General features: G+C 45.4%; 1 protein-coding gene and 1 long non-coding RNA gene across 9 annotated transcripts in view; one reads left to right on the top strand and one right to left on the bottom strand.

Moving 5' to 3' along the window:
• Positions 1-18707, top strand: part of MSI2 (musashi RNA binding protein 2) — a 546823-nt gene that overhangs the window by 386653 nt on the left and 141463 nt on the right. The gene's annotated exons all lie outside the window — the stretch shown is intronic.
• Positions 4914-18707, bottom strand: part of LOC146334944 (uncharacterized) — a 68132-nt gene continuing 54338 nt past the window's right edge. Inside the window, exon 3 of the long non-coding RNA XR_014786101.1 lies at positions 4914-5658. This is a non-coding gene — a long non-coding RNA (uncharacterized LOC146334944). The remainder of the gene's footprint in view (positions 5659-18707) is intronic.

The following is an 18707-nucleotide window of genomic DNA, read 5'->3' as shown; positions in this document are numbered from 1 at the left end:
TCTTTAGCAAATTGTGGCTGCAAAACAAACTTTGGTTGTAACAGTCAACAGATCTAGTTGACTTGATGCAACCTCCTACTTCCACCACCCTATAAAGCCTTTCTTGAAAGTCTTGCGTTACCTTTCATGTCAGACTTGGGCCATCCGAGTCAGGAGCTCAGACAAGCCTTCAGTATCAAATATAACAAAGAATATATATATAGCGAAAGGGATATCCAGACCCCCTGTCAGAGGTTCTACACCCTTCTCTGTTCTCCTGCTGCTACTGCGCAAAGCCCACAAGCAACACAGGCCTTGTCCAGGGACTTGTTCTCAGGCTATTTGCTGGGGAACCCTGGGAGTTCTCAAACGCGGGGCCATCATTTGATCAAAGAAGTCTTAGGGCGCAATCCTATCTAGAGAGGTGGCCGCCTCCGAACTCGGAGGCAACTGCCTATCCATAGCAAGTTAGGAGAAGAATGGGGGGATCATTCCCTCTGCACCTCTCCTGCCCTGCTTTTTCTGCTAGACAGCCGTTTTTGGCTGTCTAGCTGCAGGGGGCCTAGCGGGAGAGAAGGCTGCTGTACGACACATAGGATGTGTCGTATAGCTGGATCCGCTCTCCCCGCCCCGGAACACCCCCAGCCCAGCCCCTTTTCAGCCGTTCCGCACTCCTCTTCCGAGCGTGGGGGATGGGGCTTCTCCGCGCTGCCTCCAAGGCAGTGCAGACATGGGGGGAGGTTGGTTTTCCAGGAACCGACCTCAGAGTGCAGGCTCCGAGGTCAGTTCCCGGAAAACAGCATATCCTATGGCCGTCTAGCTGCTGTCTAGCGGCCATAGGATTGCTCCCTCCATTGATTAACCAGGTGGGTTTCATTTGATTAAATCTGCATGAATTTTCATATGAATAAAACAATAATATTGAAGGAAGAATCATAGAATCATAGAATCATAGAATAGTAGGGTTGGAAGGGGCCTACAAGGCCATCGAGTCCAACCCCCTGCTCAATGCAGGAATCCAAGTCAGAGCATCCCTGACAAATGGCTGTCCAGCCTCGTCTTAAAGGCCTCCAGTGTGGGAGAGCCCACCACCTCCCCAGGTAATTGGTTCCATTGCCGTATTGCTCTGACACTCAGGAAGTTTTTCCTGATGTTCAGCCGGAATCTGGCTTCCTGTAACTTGAGCCCATTATTCCGTGTCCTGCACTCTGGGATGATCAAGAAGAGATCCTGGCCTTCTTCTCTGTGACAACCTTTCAAGTACTTGAAGAGTGCTATCATATCTCCCCTCAGTCTTCTCTTCTCAAGGCTAAACATGCCCAGTTCTTTCAGTCTCTCTTCATAGGGCTTTGTTTCCAGTCCCCTGATCATCTTTGTTGCCCTCCTTTGAACCCTCTCCAGCTTGTCTGCATCCTTCTTAAAGTGTGGTGCCCAGAACTGGACACAGTACTCCAGATGAGGCCTAACCAGTGCTGAGTAGAGGGGAACTAGTACTTCCCGGGATTTGGAAGCGATGCTTCTATTAATGCAGCCCAAAATAGCATTTGCCTTTTTTGCAGCCACATCACATTGTTGGCTCATATTCAGCTTGTGATCGACGACAATTCCAAGATCCTTCTCGCTCGTAGTGTGGTTGAGCCACGTATCCCCCATCTTGTAACTGTGCATTTGGTTTCTTTTTCCTAGGTGCAGAACTTGGCATTTGTCCCTATTAAATGCCATTCTGTTGTTTTCTGCCCAGCACTCCAGTCTATCCAGATCACTTTGAATTTTGTTTCTGTCTTCCAAAGTATTAGCTATCCCTCCCAATTTTGTGTCATCTGCAAATTTGATCAGCATTCCCTGCACCTCCTCCTCCAAGTCATTAATAAAAATGTTGAAGAGCACTGGGCCCAGGACTGAGCCCTGCGGTACCCCACTCGTTACCTCTCCCCAGCTTGAGAAGGTCCCATTGAGAAGCACTCTTTGAGTCCGATTCTGTAGCCAACTGTGGATCCACATGATCGTTGTTTCATCTAGCCCACTTTGAGCTAGTTTGCTCATCAGGATATCATGGGGCACTTTGTCGAAAGCTTTGCTGAAGTCGAGGTATATGATGTCTACAGCATTCCCACGGTCTACAAAGGAGGTGACTTGATCAAAAAATGAGATCAGATTTGTCTGGCAGGACTTGTTTTTGACAAATCCATGTTGGCTTCGAGTAATCACGGCATTGATGTCAAGGTGCTTCCAGATGGATTGCTTTATGATCTGCTCCAGAATTTTCCCAGGGATTGATGTCAGACTGACTGGTCTGTAGTTCCCAGGTTCCTCCTTTTTACCCTTTTTGAAGATAGGGACAACGTTAGCCCTCCTCCAGTCATCTGGCACTTCCCCGGTCCTCCATGATTTCTCAAAGAGAATAGACAGCGGTTCTGAGAGTTCTTCTGCCAGTTCCTTTATTACTCTAGGATGCAGTTCATCTGGCCCTGGAGATTTGAACTCATTCAAAGTAATGAGGTGTTCCTTGACCATATGCCTGTCGATCTCAAGCTGCAATCCTGCCCCTTCAGCCTGTACTTCGCCTTTGCCAGGGGGGTCATAGACCCTCTTTTGGGAGAAGACTGAGCCAAAGTAGGAATTGAGCACCTCTGCCTTTTCTTTGTCATCTGTTATCATTTTGCCATCCTTATTTAATAGCTGAACAACCATTTCTTTCCTCTGCCTTTTACTATGCACGTAGCTGAAGAAAGCCTTTTTGTTGTTTTTAGCATCCCTCGCTAACCTCACCTCGTTCTCCGCTTTAGCCTTCCTGACGCCATCCCTGCAATTCTGTGCTACCTGCCTGTACTCTTCCTTTGTTACTTGGCCTTCTTTCCACTTCCTATATGTGTCCTTTTTTGTTTTCAGGTCATCCCTAAGCTTTTTGTGAAGCCACATTGGCTTCTTCTGTTGTCTTCCACCTTTTCTTCTTGTTGGAATTGTTTGTGATTGTGCCTTGAGAATTTCCTTTTTTAAAAGTTCCCACCCATCTTGGACTCCTTTTCTCGCTAGCATTGTTTGCCATGGGACCTTACTGATCATTGTTCTGAGTTTATTAAAATCAGCTTTCCTAAAATCCAGGGTACGCGTTTGAGTACACTCGGCTTTTGCTTCCCTTAGAACCAAGAACTCAAGTACAACATGGTCGCTTTCCCCCAGAGTTCCTGTAACTGCTACTTTATCCACTAAGTCATCTCTGTTGGTTAGGATCAAGTCAAGGATAGCCGATCCTCTAGTTCCTTCCTCTACTTTCTGTAGGAGGAAGTGATCTGCCACACAAGTCAGGAATTTCCTGGAGGGGCCATGTTTTGCAGAATTTGTCTCCCAACAAATATCGGGGAAATTGAAGTCCCCCATTACTACTACATCATGCTTCCTTAAAACATTGGCTATTTGCTTTTCAAAAGTTTCATCCTTGGCTTCTCCTTGATTGGGTGGCCGGTAGTAGACTCCGACCACCAGGTTCCTTTTATTCTTTGCTCCATTTATTTCAACCCAGATGCTCTCGATGGGGCTACCAAGCTCCTCCTCCTGTAATTCTGTGCAGAGATATGTATTTTTCACATACAGTGCAACCCCGCCTCCCTTTCTGTTCCTCCTGTTCTTTTTGAACAAGTTATATCCTTCAACTGCTGTATTCCAGTCATGAGAGTCATCCCACCAAGTCTCAGTTATACCTATCAAGTCATAATTTCCCTCCTGTATTAAGAGTTCAAGTTCGTTCTGTTTGTTTCCCATACTCTGGGCATTAGTATATAGACATCGAAGACCATGTGCTTCATAGTCTGGCTTTCTTCCTACATGTGTCTGAAGACTATTATTGGGCGCTATCAGCGCTGTTCTCTCCATTGCAGTGCATGCGCCTACGTCCATTGTTACCCCCAACATTACATCTCCCTTCCCCGTAGGATTCAGTTTAAAGCCCTCCTGATGAAGTTCTTCATGCTGTGGCCAAACACATTCTTCCCAGCCTTTGTGAGGTGCAACCCATCCCTAGCCAACAGCCCATCTTCCAGGAAGTATAGCCCGTGGTCCCAGAAGAAAAGGCACTCTTTGTTTTCTGGTGATCAAAGTGTACATCTCCATCTCAGGCATGTGTGTGTGCGTGTGTGTATAAATACATTTTATAAAATTAAAATCTGCCTGATTAATTGGAGGCACATTTTTAATTAATCAGAATATTTGTAATTGATGTTTCAGCCCTATTCAGAAAATTATCCGGGGTGGGGGGTACTGGATGAGAAGATCAGTAATAGCAGACAAGTATTCCTGCAAGACCATTTGCCCACTGCTCTCAGTTCTCCTTTGTGTTGCACAGCCATCAGACCGTGCCCCACGTGGTCTGCCAGTGTAACACAGAGATGTTTTCAGGAGATGCATCACTGTAGATAAAGTTCCCTGATGGCAGGAAACTTGGAAACAGGCAGGGCAGAAAATAAAGGACTAGGGAGGGGATGGCACAGGTTAAAATGAACTGTTAGAATATGGGATGAAGAAGATGATGGTGCAGGAAATGGTGTGTGAAATAAGTTTGGAGAATGTGAGAATGAAACGACGAGCCCCTGAGGGGATGGAGATCATACTCTTGGTCAGTGTCTGGAGCTTCTGGGACAAGACAGGATGCCCCCCGCTCTGTGCACTGCTGCCCCCATGTGGTAAGTCAGCCATCATCGTCACAGGTCTGAGCCTTTCCCTGGGCACCGAAGGGTTCCCAGGTACTGAAGCGACTTTGCCCATCCATTGGCTCTCCTTAAGAGGAAGGATGATAAAGGCTTTCTTTTTCGGCTGGGACTTTGCTTGGACCATGTCTGTTGGATTGGTCTCCTGGCTTGGCCTCCGCACTCTGATCCTCAGCTTGCTGCTGGTACCTTGCCCCCAGCCCACTCTGCGTACGACTCGGCTCTTGTAAAATGAGATCTACTTGAGTTTATTTTGAATTGGATGTGGTACCGCAAATAACTTTGTTCAGGGACTGTCCTGCTTATTCAGAACAAGGTGTTAGAAATACCAGGTGAAATAGATGATTGAACACACACACACACACAAGGGGGTGAAAGAAGAAAAACACAGAGAAAGAAAGTGTAGGGATTTCAGACCTTGCTTACACAGTTCCCCAGTCGTCATCCAGGGTCACCATTCAAGCTTCTAAATGATCTCTGAACATATCAGTTCTTTCTGTTAATTAACAATACAGTGAAGCCAGCTTTTTCCTGCTTTGCTATGCGGCCCGTTATCTACTCAATCCTTTGGTTTGGGTTCGAAATGCCAATAGGATAAAAATTTAATGAAGATTTGTTGCCATGAAAAATTCATCAAGCAGAGTGCAGGTGCTGCCTGCATTAGCACAGCTTGCAACATCAAGCAAGGTTCCCCCTCCCAAACTGTGAGCTAGACATCTATTGTAGTAGAAACTGTTCCTTTTGATAAAACTGTCAGAAAATGTGCAGCTATTTCACACAGTTCCTTAGTTTGTATGGGTTGTGTTTTTTTTTTTTCCATGTGAGATTTTGTTTTGCACATTAAATTAGAGGGCCAGGTACTTATCAGTAGTTTTGGAGAAACCGTTGCTATTCCTGTAGTGTTCCGTGCCTTGGTTTGTAACAGCACATGAATAATTCTGGTTGCAACTGTGTAGAGGTTGGTTGTGACGGCAGTAATCTAGTGAATAGAAATGACAAAATGGTGGTGTGTAAACAGTCAGTTTGAGGTATCTAATCAAATCCAAAGTAGCATGCGGGTTTGTAACTGTAACCTTAGCTCACTAGAATTCTTAATCTTAGCTGAGATAAGGAAGAGCGCTCACAGGATATAAAAGTATATCCCACCCTGGTATTCCCCCCCCCCGCCGCCAACAATGTTTTGGATTTCAACTCCCATAAGCCCCAGCCAGCATGGCCGATGGTCAAGAATGCTGGGAGTTGTAGTCCAAAACATCCGGAGGGAGCGAAAATGGGGAAGGCTGGGAAATATTGACACTACATACTTGCATCATACTCATACCAGTTTAGGTGCCTTGGCTTACCCCAAAGAATTCTAGCAATTGCTGTGCTTGATGGGATGAGATTGAGCATTCCCAGCTGGAAGTTGTTAATTGCTCTTGCAGAATATGGTTCTTGGGATTCTTTAGAGGGGGGAACAAATGTTAATCCAGTTTAGGTCCCAGCTCAGAGTCCTAGGAAGAGCCCTGCTGGATCAGACCAAGGGTCCATCTAGTTCAGTATCCTGTGTCCCACAGTGGCTAACCAGATGCTTCTGGGAAGCCCACAAGCCGGGCATGAAGGTAATTGCCCTCTCTGCACTGTACTGGTATTCAAGGGCATACTGCTCCTGGACATGGAGGTTCTACTTACCCATTATGGCCGAGAGTAATTAATAGACCTTTCCTCCTCCATGAATTAGCCTAAGCTATCTAGGCCATTGGTCATCACCCACATCCTGTGGCAAAAATTCCATAAATTAATGTTGTGCTCTGTCAAGAATTATTCTCACTGCTCCATCGGGTTTCTGATAGGCCCGCTATACAGGGTGGGCGCAAGACCTCTCTCCACCTGAGGCGGGAGGTAGCTCCAGTGCCCCCTTTCCTCCATTCCCTCCGTGGTGGCAGCAACCCCTTCCCTCTCAGCGAGAATGACAGCAGCAGGGCAGGCCTCCCCCTCAATGCCTTTCTGTGAGGGGCCCTTCCTCGGAGCAAGGCATTGGCAGGGAGGTGGCGCTGGAGACTGCCTGTGCCGCAGCAGCACAGGCAATCTCCAGGGCCTCCTCGCCACCAATGCCTGGCTCTGAGGAAGGGCCCCTCACAGAAAGGCATTTGGGACAGGCTGTCTGGAGATCTGTGATGACCGCTGCCCCTTCCAAGTGGCCAGTGAGGTTTCCCAGAGAGTCTGCCCACCCAGTGACGTGCTCTGAGGGGTCCTGAAAGCAAGGCATCAGGCACGTAGCGCTCCAGAGAGCTACGCTAGCTGTTCTTCTGCTCCGATTTTTGCCGCAGCAGGAGAGCAGCCAGAACAGCTTTCTGGCATGCAGGGCAGGTCGATGTCTTGCTCTGAGGATTCCTCAGAGCATGGCATAGGCATGCTGTTCTGGAGAGCTGTGCCAGCCTATGGCATTTCCCACCGTGGGAGAGAGCCCTGCGTGTCTCACCAGAGCAGCAGTCCGCCTTATGCATGAGTGCAAAACACTGGGTAGCCCTTGCTGCATTTCTAGCATCATAATTTGTTTTTGGTCTTTTTGTGAAGTCCTGTGCTGTAAGTTTAAGTGAGATTTATTTTTAAGCTTACTGTAATAGGGGGCGCTGTCATGTTTCTTTTGGGCCCCCTCTTTCCTGATGCACTCTCACACACAGATAGAGAGGCTTCAGTCTCAGGCCTTTAATTCATTATCAACAGGTTCATTACAGATGCAAATCCTCGAAGACTCTCAGGCCACAAAGGAATGCCTCCAGGTGATCCAAGTGGGAAGACGTTGCCTGCAGTTTGAATTGAGGCTGGCTGGCTAGACTAACGTAGGGAGGGATGTGCCGCCCTACCAGGGATGCTTCCCTACGTCGCCTCTCACGCATTGCTAACCGGGTCGACCGTCTGAGCTCCGCCCCTGATGTTTCCCGCTTAGCTCTGCGCCGCAGTCTAGCATCTCTTAGGTCACAGCCCCAGCTCTCCTCTTCCTCCTCCTCCTCTTCCTCTTCCTCCTCCCAGCGTCTCACAGAGGGGGGCAAGGGGGGGGCTTCAGGCCTAGCCACCTGGTAGTTAGTAACCTGAGAAGCACGCCTACCCATATCTGAACTGGCTTGGGAAAATGCATCCCCCTGTTCTGTCTGAATCTGAGCTGCTAACTGTCTCCCTGCGCTCAGAATCAATCCTGACAGGCAGGGACTTCAGGATACTTAAGCAGCAGCATAACTAAAAAAAACCAGATGAGTAAAGTTGTGATTTGGGGAAATTCTTATGGCACAGGAACTTCCTAAATGTCAACATTTGTTTGCCCTGTCCACAACAGTATCATTTTGCAGCGTTTCTTTAGATAAATTGGATTGACATCTCTGGATTTAGGAAAATCTAGCTGCAGTACCTCAGTATGAATTTAGGATCCTTGCTTTGGACACTTACATTTGAAAATTGTCTAAAATAAATTAATCAATAAAACAAAACAAAAATCACAAGAAGCAGAAACCCATCCCTGTCGGTGCCTCATGAGAATTAGAGACTGGAGTCTAACTGGATGGGTTTGTTTTTGGTTTATCAAGCTTGCTGAAGTGTTCTGCGCGCGCATGCCGCTGCCACCCCCTCCCTCCCTCACACCTTTGAATGAGCTCTCTTGCAAATGCCACCCGGGAGTGGGGAGAGAATCGGAACAAAAAAGAATCGGAGCAAAAGCCAGAGAATACTGTTGCCCTTTTATCCAGCTGCGTGACTGACCTCGGCTCTCTCCTTTCCCGCTGTGTTTGTATTGAAATGCTAGCACCTTTTTGTGAAGTTCTCGCTCCAAGGCACTTGTCTGCCGATTTCGGTTTTGAGAGCTTGCTCTTGCGGCCTGGGCTGCGCATTTGCACATCTTAGTGGCAGTCGTACCTGTGTCTGTCGAGAGGAACAGGCTCGATGTGTTCTCCCCCCACCCCTGAACACCCTTGTGCTCTCACCACAAAGCATCAGTGAGCTAATCTTCTCCTTTGACAAGTGTCATTCACAGACTCGCTGTTAGAGAGCTTTACAATTAAATGAGGTTGGTATTTTCTAGTTTTGGCCGCAGGTGTGTTTTTCCCCTCTCCTTCGGCTGACAACAACCAGGAATGAGGCTTTGTTCACAGTGGGGATCTGCCTTTCAGACACAGTCATTAGTGTCATAGGAGCATATTCCAGGCCGCATTGTGCCTGGCAGGGCCCGTATGAGAACTGAGGGAGCCCTTGGCAAAGCACCAGCCTGTGCCCCCTCCCACTGCTGATGCCTGCCCCTGGTCCCCTTTTTTAAAAAAATGTAAACTATTTTAGCCTTTTCATCCCCTGGTAGTAGGGCATTGAGTGGCTTCTGGACACCAGCTCCCCTGCTTTTATGCCCTGATATTCTGGGGCATTGTGGAGGGAAAAAACCTTTTCTGCTGGCAGACATTTTTTTTTTTTTGCAAGTGGCCATGACCCACATACGCATACACACACACATATACAGTGACCCTGGAACAATTTGGCTTCCAGGGCACTGAAGGAAAAACCGACATGGCGGCTAGAAGCTGGTGAGCATGAAAGGAGGTTAAATAAATAAATGAAAGAGGACCCAGGTCAGTACTTCAGGAACAGGCCTCCTCCAGAATCTGCAAAAGAATACCAGGTGCTGTTGCTAGCCCTGATGCCTGGTATCCAGATCCAATAGTGTTGTTAATTTCCTATTAAATATTGGAAGGTGTCTATGAGTGGAGACGATGTTGCTAGTCCTTAAGTTCTCCCCCGGCTCAAAAGGCGATCTTCTTGCTAAAAACCAGTTGGGCATTCAGCAAATGCAAATCACCTTATGTGGCAAAAGCATCTGCGTTACCCTGTCATCGCCACTGTCTATAGCCTCCCTCTGCAGTTCTGAGCTAGGTAATGAAAAAATATTAGTCCCTTGTTGTGCCCTTTCCTATGATTTCTTGCCAGGTGAACTCTTCGCAGTCTATATTTACTTGTCTCTCCCTTTGCCTGCACTTAAGTCAGTTGAGCTTACACAGTAAAGAAATCCTCTCTTTTCTGCAGCCCCATTATTAATGCACCTGCTTTCTTGTTTACATCACTAGTTTTGCAGCTGGCCGCTGTAAACTGTAATAAAAAGCCTTTAAAAAAATGAAGAAATGTGACCAGACAAGCTGGGCATAATAATATTAAAGCCGGCGTCAATTAATTTTTCCTCTCCTTGATAAACGAGCCCCCGTTCCATCCATTAATAACGAGGGAAGCAACAAGAAAAGTTGACACTCTTTTAATTTATTTTCTCAACTTGCCTGGTCATATCCCTCCTCGTTTGCAAAGCTTTCTCGTGCTGCTGGGAATTGCAAGTGGCGTTCGCACAGTCAATGCATAGATTGGTGTGAATCAATACGGCTCTGCTTTATTCACACATCCCCCATAATCAGGAGGGGAAATGTTACTTAGTAAGCTATCTAGCACCTGAGGCTGTCAGGCTACCTTATAATAATCATAAAAAAGTCCCGCATATTGCACTGATATTGGGGAGGAGAAATTGGAAGTTGTAGATGCTGTCCCAACCCGCTGCTTACATGCAGAGAAAAATATGATTATGACAATGTTGGCAAGAAGGTTGTAATAGCGAGCGGTTTGGAATTTCAAGTGGTCCCGCAGAAGGTAATATTCTCCGCCTGAGATGTTAGCTCCATGTCGGTCGTGGTCCCCCTCAAAGTCATCCAGACTTTCTTCACCCCTGTGCTCTGCACACAGTTGTAGAGTTGTGCAAATGGAACACTGGCCATTCCTGGTGGGTCTCGCTGTCACTTCACATGTACCAAGAGTATGCCCAATGCTCTCCTGTGTGACTGTGTATAGAAAGGTAGGAGGGACTGTGGCTCAGTGGTAGAGCACATGCTTTGCGTGCACAAAGTCCCAGGTTCAGTCTCTGGAATCTCTGGGAAAATTCCTGCCTGAAATTCCTGCCAGTCCGTGTCAACAATACTGGGCTAGATGCTCTGATGGTCAGACTCTGTATAAAGAAGCTTCTTATGTGGCAAGAAAGTTTCCTCATTAGGGAACCTTGGTTGCTTCTCTACTAGTTATCCATCCCAGAATTGCCATTCCTCATTCACTCGCGTTTTACAAAGAATCCAGAGAACACTGTTGTCAACCTTATACATTCTAGTGTTTTCTGTCAGCCCCGAAAGGAGGCAAACCATGGCAGAGACTCCACACTTCACCATGAACTATATCCAAGTAGCCACCCAAACTACTGCGTAACACCAGTTCCAACCTTGCTTAGTGGTAGGGATGTACGACAAATTTGTTTCTGTTTGTTTTTTAATCAAGTTTTACCCGTTTCCACCTTCTGGACCAAACAAGCTGCCATCGAAGTCCATATATTTCTGAACTTGCAATGTGATTTGCGGACCAAAAGAAGTTGTGGTTGACAGCATGCGCACATTTGAAAAATGTGCTTAAAAATGCATACCTTTGAAAAATGCACCAACAGGCTTTAATCAATGGGAGAGGAATGCACCCATTTCAAAGGTGTGCACAATTGATGCATTCATTTGGGGAAAGGCGCACAAAAATATATACGAATGTCCATGCGAAAAGGGGAAAAAAAACCCACAAATATCTCAATCTGATACTGACACGAGACGGAACGAACTTCAAGATGGAGTTTGGAGAACTTAGACGAACTCACGTTTTGCTTGTACACACATTCCTACTTAGTGCATGGATCTCCGTAGACCAGTGCATTCCCCCCACTTCCCCAGCCTTTTCCAGCATCCCTATTTACTAGAGAAAATCCCTGTTTTCTGGTAACCTGGTGAATCACTGTCCCTATTTTTCTCTTTGTGGAGGACCTTGTTAAAATTCGGTGTATTTGTTTATTTATTTAATTTATTCACTCAATTGTTGGTGTGAGTTGCTATAGCGGGGTTCTTCTGCCCTTGGCCTTCTCCCACAGTCTCTTGCAATTAAATCTCTGAGTCAGAAGAGAGGTGAATCTTATCTCAAGTGCTTGCACATAAACACTAAGGTGTCATGCAGCACACAGCTTGCCAGATGCTGAGCTGTCAATAACTAATTGTGTGACCATTATGTTTTTCTGATATTTCTTTAGCCCAGCTATGTTGAACCTCTTTCAGCCTGAGGGCGAAATTCAATTTCAGAGAAGCTCCTAGGGGCTGCATTCCTGGGGAGGGTGGGGGCTGGGCAAAAGGGTCAGGACAAAAAATATCATAAATAATGGCACACTTTTGCTGAAAGATCTTTGTGCCAGTAACTAAGCCTTAAGACTGCAACTCCCATCATTCCACACCACACCACTGGCTATGCTGACTAGGACAGATGGGAGTTGCAGTCCGGCCACATCTGGAGGGTTGCACATTCCTCATCCCTGTCCTAGAAGAAGGGGATAAACCATGGTAGATTGTGTTGGGTTGGCGAGAGGAAGGCCAGGATCTCTTCTGGATCATCCCAGAGTGCAGGACATGGAATAATGGGCTCAAGTTTCAGGAAGCCAGATTCCAGCTGAACCTCAGGAAAAACTTCCTGACTGTTAGCGCAATATGACAATGGAGCCCATTACCTGGGGAGGCAGTGGGCTCTCCCACACTGGAGGCATTCAAGATGAGGCTGGACAGCCACCTGTCAGGGATGCTTTGACTTGGATTCCTGCACTGAGCAGGAGGTTGGACTCGATGGCCTTGTAGGCCCCTTCCAACCCTACTATTCTCTGATTCTCTGATTCTATTTCAACCTTTAGAATGGGAAAACACTACACAAAAACCAGGAAACCACCAAACAATCAGCAGTCAGGGAAAAGGGGGTGGAACCAGGGGAAGGGGAAGGGGCTATCTGCAGAACCCCATAAGGCCAGTTTGGGGGCCCCAGGTGGACCACGAGCCTGAGGTTCAACACCTCCGCTTTAGCCAAAGAAAACCCACCCTGTTGACCAAAGGAGATACAATGTTAATTTCAATTAACATGCACATTTTAAAAGAAATTTACATAGCAGCCACGGGGAGTGAACAGCACTGGGATTACAGAGGGAGAGTTTAACCCTCCCCTTCCCTCCCATAGACCTGACAAAAATCCCCCCTCCCCAAACCTGCTACTTGAATGTTTCTCTCTTGGTGCAAATACCAGCTTGTGTATATGTGCATGTGTCATGTCCACAGTGGAGGGGTGGGGGGTAGGAGAGCCCCACTTCCTGCAGCTACTACTTACATTTTTTAAATAAATGTTCACATAAATTGCATTCATACAATTAGCATGATATCGAGTTTGGCCCTCAGTGAAGGATAGGCTGTCACAGAAGCCGTGGTGCTGGTGGTGAGAGGCCTTGGGCGGTGGTCCTTGGCATGCGAATAGGCATGTTACAAGTGCATCGTCTCTGTTTTCTCCTGTGAAATGTTGGAAGGTCTATGTGATGTTTTATCCCAGGAGCAGGCAAAAGGTAGATCAGGATCTCCTAGTAGAGTTCTGGGTTATTTTCAATAGACCGACCAGGGTTTCTGACTCCCAGTTGTCCAACAACGGTAAACTAAAAACCTTTTCCACCCTAAATGAGGTTGCTGAAAAAGAATGCTTTGGGAGAAAAGCCAGGAGTGGATTTGTGTTTGAAAGGACTTGTGAACTTGGTTCTGGTACTGATCATATTTCCTGGGCTGGGGGTGTGCTCAAAGGCACACTCAGTACTTCTTCAATATTTAGCGTATGCCCGTTCACCTGAGCCACCATTTTGCACGTGGCTCCAGTTTTAGTAAATAAACACTGTAGATCCCGCAAGCCTGAAGTCTCCCACCCCTCTCTTATCCCTCTGGACTGGTATGAAATTTGACCTGTTAATGTTTGCAGAGCTATTTGAATAATTCGGAATAGCTCGTAAAATTGCTTCCCTGTGAGTGTGTTGTTGTTGTTGTTGTTTTCTTCCATCATGGATGAACTACCCGTCGGATTATTTGTTGAGACACGAGTATCAGAGTTGAGTGTTGAATAGGAGAACACCAGTCCTGCGCTTCAGGTCTCATTAGGGATGAAAGCCGTCCTTCAACCCTGGCTCTGGAGCAGGGGAGGCACTGTGTAAATCGGCAGAAAGTGTATGTTCTTGGGGGCTCCTGAAGCGGCTTAATTAGTCTGGCTGTCTAGGAAAGTTGCTAGGGGATTTGCACTCCAGCCTCACCAGCAGCTTTGCCTTCAGGATTAATTTATTGTTCTCCTTCTTTTTGCCACATGCCTGCTTGGTTGTTCAGCACAGCGTACACCACTTTCCCATCCCGCGCACAGAAAAAAGAACTCTATGGGCTGTGAGGAGGACACCTCATGTCCTCCAGCTGTGCTGTCATGTGCCCACCTTGTGGTGTGTAGCTATCAGAAAAACTTTGCTTCACAGGGCTATGGGGTTGCTTCAGGCATCACCTGGAGATCATCTGTTCCCAAGGTTCTCAGAGTAAGAGGAGATACAACCAGTTGCTAAGGAATGTTCAAAACCCTCCTTGGCTACTTTTGAGTGGCCTTTTTTATGTGAAGTATTAACATCTTTCAACTCTGACCAGTTTTAGAAAATGCAGGCACACTATATATCTAAAGCTAAAACAAAATATGCACAAATGAGATTATATTTTCCATGTTTGAGTTGCATAAACTTTGCAGGGGTGGGTAGAAGGTAGATCTCCCGATGTTTGGACTTCAGCATCTAGAAGCCCCTGCCAGGTCAGGAATGCTGGGAGCTGAAGGTCAAAACATCTGGAGATTTACTTTCTGTCCAGCCCTGGAGTAAAGGAAAAAGACAAGCATGACCTTTGTCAGCATTCATTGTTTCTTTTAGTTTTGGAACCTTTTGCAAGAAAAGTGAGGGGAAATGTTAAGATAACTGGTGTTCAGATAAAAAAAATAATGTGAATAAATTTAAATTGTATGCAGATGATATAAGCAGTTACAAAACCTCTTAAATCTCTGAAAGAGATTGAGAACATTATTGCAATTTATGGACCATTAGTCGTAATACAACCTGGATAGAGATAAAATTGAAATATTAGGCATCAGTTTTAATAATAATGCAAAAAACAGATAAGAGATGAGTTCAGCTACAGCTGGAAATCAAAACCGATTAGGTGTCTCAGAATAAAAATAACAAATAAGATAAACAAATTATGTATGTATAATTATGAGCCTTTATATAATGAGTTTTTCGTTAATTAAACAATGGGAGAAATTGCATTCATGATTTATGGGCAGAATTGCTGCAGTAAAAATTACACTACTATTGGGAGAAAAATCAATTTCTTCCCATTAAAATATCTACTCAGCAAATTATCAAATGACAATAACTTTTGTTAAAAGTTTATTTAGAATGGTAAAAAAAAAATCCCTAGAATTAAAAGTATTATCCAATATGATGAAGAAAACAAGGACAACTGTCAGTTCCCAATTTGAAATTGTATTATGTGGCAAAGTGTATTAATTGGGTAACAGATTCGTTAAAAGAACTTTATTCTTTAATGTCTCTGTTTGAAAGAGCTTTGATAAAAGCCGTGCTACATACTACCTTATGGGGGAATAGGAACTCCAGAACAAAATATACAAAGCAACATTTCACAGTATCAAACTTAATAATGACAAGAACCAGTGTGGTGTAGTGTTGGACTGGGACTTGGGATACCCAGGTTCTAGTCTCCATTCGGCTATGAAGCTCACTGGGTGACTTTGGGCCAGTCACTGACTCCCAGCCTAACCTTCAATATCACCAGTTAGTTCAGGGATAGATAATTTAGAATTAGATTCTACTTTAAATTTTGAAGTCTGGAAGCAAAATGATTTATTTTGATATAGGATTTCTTAGTTCAGAATAATATAGTACCTAACTCTGACATTTAAGTAGGGTTAAATGGTAGAGATCTGCCCTAGATCTCATATTATCAAATGCAATCACCATTAGCTGATTATCTAAGACCTTTCAGCTGGGCTGAAAGTTCAGAGAAGATACATTCTGTCCTGAATTTCTTGGCAAAAGGGGACAAAACTGCTTCTCCACTTGAACATTTTGGGGTGAATTTCAAGGTTGGGGAAAACTCAATGGCATTCTCATGGTTTTTTGGTGTTACCAGCTCCCTACCCCCACAATGCTACATCGTGATGTACCATCAGTCCACGGGGCAAGCTCCTGGAAGAATGGCCACTGCCAGTGTGGCTTTCTAGAGAAAACAAAATGGTGGCTGATGCCAACAAGGAGCACTGTTGCATTTTGTGCATCCTGTCATCAAAATTTGCCCCCAGTCCCAGAAACTGATAAAATGCATCCCCTTTCATGGCCTGCAAATTGAGTCATGAAAGAGAGGGAGGGTGTATACATAGTTGCTCATCCCTAACTGGGCTACTCTGTGGTTACAAGATGGATGTTCACCCATTAGTCTGGATACTGAATATATATGTTTCAAAGTGTGACTCCAATTTTAGTCCCCCCAATTGAATCATAGAATAGTAGGATTGGAAGGGGCCATCGAGTCCAACCCCCTGCTCAAAGCAGGAATCTAAGTCAAAGCAACCCTGACAGATGGCTGTCCAGCCTCGTCTTGAATGCTTCCAGTATCCCTAGGTAATCGGTTCCATTGTCATATTGCTTTAACGGTCAGGACGTTTTTCCTGATGTTCAGCTGGAATCTGGCTTCCAGTGACTTGAGCCCATTCTTCCATGTCCAGCGCTCTGGGATGATCAAGAAGAGATCCTGGCCTTCCTCTCTGTGACAACTTTTCCAGGACTTGAAAAGCACTATCCTATCTCCCCTCTGTCTTCTCTTCTCAAGGCTAAACAGGCCCAGTTCCTTCAGTCTCTCCTCATAGGGCTTTGTTTCCGGTCCCCTCATCATCTTCGTTGTCCTCCCCTGAACCCTCTCCAGCTTGTCTGCATCCTTCTTAAAGGGTGGTGCCCAGAACTGGGCACAGTACTCATGATGAGGCCTGACCAGTGCTGAGTAGAGGGGAACTAGTACTTCACATGATTTGGAAGCTATGTTTGGGAAATACTGTTGTAGTGTCTGCTCTATGGTAATCTTCTGCCATCTCCTGGGGTCCCTTCTGCCACTGATCAGCCTGCCACCATGCCTTGGATAAAAGTACGCATGGTTGCTTAGCACTGAAGAATGGGGCTCTACACATGCTAAGAGATGGTGCTGTTTCTTATGACTTGATATTAAATTAAATATGTTTTTAAATGTGAAATTTTATTGTTTTAAATTGTTTTTACTATTGTACATCACCCAGAGTGGCTGGGTGACCAGTCAGATGGGCGATTAATAAATTGAATGAATGAATGAATGAATGAATGAATGAGTTTCAGAGCGGAGGAAAACGAGTTGTCTATTTTAACATATACATGTAGTTATTTATTTGTCTTAGTTACTTGAGGAACTCTTCTCTCTCTCTCGCTCTGTCTCCTCCCCCCCCAAATCAAGGATGGTCCCTGCTGTCAGAGGAATAACATCATTCGCTCCGCAAGAAGGTGCCACAGTTCCCACAGTAGCTGTAGAGGGCATTGCCCTTTTTCCTGTTCTCTTATACTGAATTGTGGTTTCGAAGTGAATTATTATTTAATTTGTTTGCAGTGCTAATGCTGTCTGCTATTTTATTATTGCACTTACATATTTTAAATTTTTAAAGGAAGATCCTGTTAATGGATTTCCCATGCCACATCTCATCTGGGCCTTTGGCTGCCAACGTGTCTGTGTGTGCCTGCCCACAACTCACACAGCTAAGTAGAACTCTGTGTGTGTGGTTCAATTAGCAGTGTGCACAGAGATAAATTCTGCTCGGTTCAAAGTACTAACCACGGTATTTCAAAGCTGCAGTATCATCAGGGCCATATTTCAGCTAACCTAACACAGGGCCTCTCCGGCAGCAAATGCAAGCATGAAATATAGCTTTCTTTGAGTGGGGGGAGGGAGAGGGAAGCCCACCAAAATTCAGCATGCAGAAGCATAATTTTCCTAAGCAATTGCTGCTTGGCGCCTCTGGCATGCCTTGTTAACTTTATTTATGGCTTCTACCAATTTCTTTAATTGTTTTAATCATGTACGGTTTCAGTCATTCCCCCCAAACAGTATATCTCTCATTGGTGGGCCTCTGAGCTCCAGAGAGACTCCTTTAACTCTGTTGGGGCTGTCAGAATGTATATTTGTATGGAATGCGGTTGGGGGAAATACAGCTGGGAGTGTGGAATCAAGAGTTTGGGGCCATCAGCAGCTTCTTCAGTACAAAAGAAATGTGCATGTTGAAAAGGTTCCACCCTTAAAGGCATCCTATAAATTATTTTTAGATAGATGTGCAAAATGTTTGCAGAGAAAGCTGAACCTACTTGACATTTCAAATGGGTGCATATATGTTAATGGATCCACCTGACATGAACAGTTCCAAAGTGGTTGTAATTTATTGATGCTGATACTGATTCACTAGCCATACCTTTTAAAAAAAAATTTCCCATAAAACCAACTAGCTATCAATTAAAAACTTGTTCTTCCCAGTCTGGGGCCCAAAATGCAGACAGGTGTGCACATTTCACAGTGCAATCCTATGCATGTTAAGTCAGAACTAAATCTCATTGTGTACAGTGGGGCCGACATCCAGGGGCATAGAGCTTGTGACCTCCATGAATGAAGCAGTTCTGGTTGGAGGTAGGATAGATTGTGTACATACAAGTTGGAGCCATTGGACCTGCAAGACTCATTGGTTCCAGTCCCATCCAACAGATGTCCAGTTCCAGTCAAAGCTATTCAGATGGCTCAAGTAATAGAGCCAAGCCATATGAGCTACATATCCAGACCCAGAACACATTCAAAGATTTCCCTTCCCATCACACAGAAGCTTCAAACCTTGTTCCTTGGTATGTTGGACTACAACTCCCAGCCACTGGCTGGAAGATTCTGGGAGTTTTAGTGCAACACATCTGGAGGACACCAGGTTGGAGAAGGCTTATGTCATATCAAATGTGTTAATATTTACAGTGCCACAAGGTTCTTTGTCATTTTTGGACCTGTAAGGCATTGCTGGATTGAG

Source organism: Heloderma suspectum, chromosome 16 (assembly GCF_057233095.1).
Source record: "Heloderma suspectum isolate Gila_16-S chromosome 16, 16-S_ref, whole genome shotgun sequence".
In the NCBI taxonomy this organism is placed as follows: domain Eukaryota; kingdom Metazoa; phylum Chordata; class Lepidosauria; order Squamata; family Helodermatidae; genus Heloderma; species Heloderma suspectum.
Note: the sequence above shows the minus strand (reverse complement) of the source record. Positions and strands in the feature narration are given on the sequence as shown.